The sequence below is a fragment of the Anabrus simplex genome, chromosome 8, assembly GCF_040414725.1.
Source record: "Anabrus simplex isolate iqAnaSimp1 chromosome 8, ASM4041472v1, whole genome shotgun sequence".
In the NCBI taxonomy this organism is placed as follows: Eukaryota; Metazoa; Arthropoda; class Insecta; order Orthoptera; family Tettigoniidae; genus Anabrus; species Anabrus simplex.
The window spans coordinates 167,762,027-167,763,822 of NC_090272.1; the positions used below are offsets into that span (position 1 = coordinate 167,762,027).

General features: G+C 43.6%; 1 pseudogene; it reads right to left on the bottom strand.

Moving 5' to 3' along the window:
• Window positions 1-963: 963 nt before the first annotated feature.
• Window positions 964-1,024, bottom strand: LOC137501928 (U6 spliceosomal RNA; annotated as a pseudogene).
• Between the last annotated feature and the right edge of the window lie 772 nt (window positions 1,025-1,796).

Sequence of the window (1,796 nt, forward strand, 5' to 3'; positions counted from 1 at the left end):
TCTCATCAGCACCAGAGGCAGTTATGCTGCTGCTATCAGCTACGGGCGGATGCCCCAGTCCGTGATTTATATTGTAAATGTCGAGTGTATTTATTGTCTTTTATCCACAGGTGTGATATGTATTTGAATACTGTATTGTTTCTGTTTCGCTAAATATGATTCATTTAGGGGCCACCGTTGTCCAGATGTCTAATTCGTGTATGTATATATATATATTTAAATGACATCCCCTTGGAACACACGATGTGCATTATTTGTTTATTTCATGAGATAGCGAGATAGGTGTTTTTCTTTCTAATAAGTGAGACGACTTTCAGATATTTTAGACAAGCTCATATATCAAATACGCCTCACCTGGTTCATTCGATAGCTAATGTTAATTCTCGCCAATAGGACTACGACTTGGTATTTGAATATATAGTGTAATAATGTAAATAAGGCGAGTAATACAAGATACGCCATCATCCAATTATTTCTGTGTACAACGGTACTAGTGCATAATGTGTTTGAATATCTTCAGAGTGAATTGCAATTCTAGGGAAAGGACTAGAGAGGACAGTTACACACTCAAGGAAATTTTCGGTGTCTAATTTATAGGTTTAATATGGTGGCATATCCATGTATAAATTATCTACGTGTTTTCTCAGGCATTAATTTTTTTTTTTAAAAGAAACGTAATTCATTCTTCTCATTTCATAGGTAAATAGTATTCCTCTCATTATTATGATTCCCCTACTGTAAATTATTAGATTACTGCCCAGTAAGGACAGACTGCGACCCGTATGTCTCTACCGGCTCAGCTAGTGCCTTGTAACGCTAGTAGGGGAGAAGGGGTCTTCGGCGCCGCGCCCGGTCGAAGGCCTCATCCAAGGTGTTCCATTTTTAACGTCATGTTGCGGGAATATTATGGTCTATTGATGTACTGATACCACGAAAGGTTACATCAAGTGTGGCGCCCAACGTGGGGCCATGCTAATCTTCTCTGTATCGTTCCAATTTTAGTATATGTACCGCCGAAGCGATTTATAACGCCGCTAATTTGAAGTTATATCATATGCCAGGACAGTTGCCCGCCGAGGATCCAAACAATCACGAGGACAGAGAACTGCCTGAGGAACGAGGTGATGAAGAAATGCCCGATGATGAAGAGGAAGACGACGACGGATCCAACGCCGCAGGAGAGCCTGAACGAGAAGAGGAAGAAGAAGAAGAAGGGGAAGAAGAAGACGAGGTGAACTTCCTGATAGTTGGCGGAGACCGCCGCGACGCGGATGATGGCGAAAAGGAATCAAACCAAGATGATTACCGTGAATGCACGGAGGGAAGAAACATGATGACTGAGGAATACTTGCGTATACTCATGTCCAGATATGAGTTGAGGCACGAAAATAACATTTTACGTAACTGTCAAGTGTGACGTGGCAGAAACCATGAACTGGAAAGAAAAATCCCTACTCGTGATTTTTCTTTGTCAAAGTGGGGAGAGGATGTGACCGTTCATCACATCATCAAGACTATATTGTGGCATTCCGCCGCTCAAATATGCCGTTTTCTGCGCTTTCATACGTTAATTAGCGCCCAAGTCAGCGCACGTCCACCCTCCACGGGGTGCGAGTGGCGAGCTGTCAGCCCCACGCACCAAACTCTCTTTGCGCGTAAGTACTGTACCGAGACATATTTTCGCCTCCGGCCAGAAGCGCTCTCACTCAGGCGCGACAGAGAAAGAAACACTCCCACAGCAAGTAGGTCACGGAGGTCGTGCCCAGCGTTGGCAAATATCACTTTTTCGCTCCTTT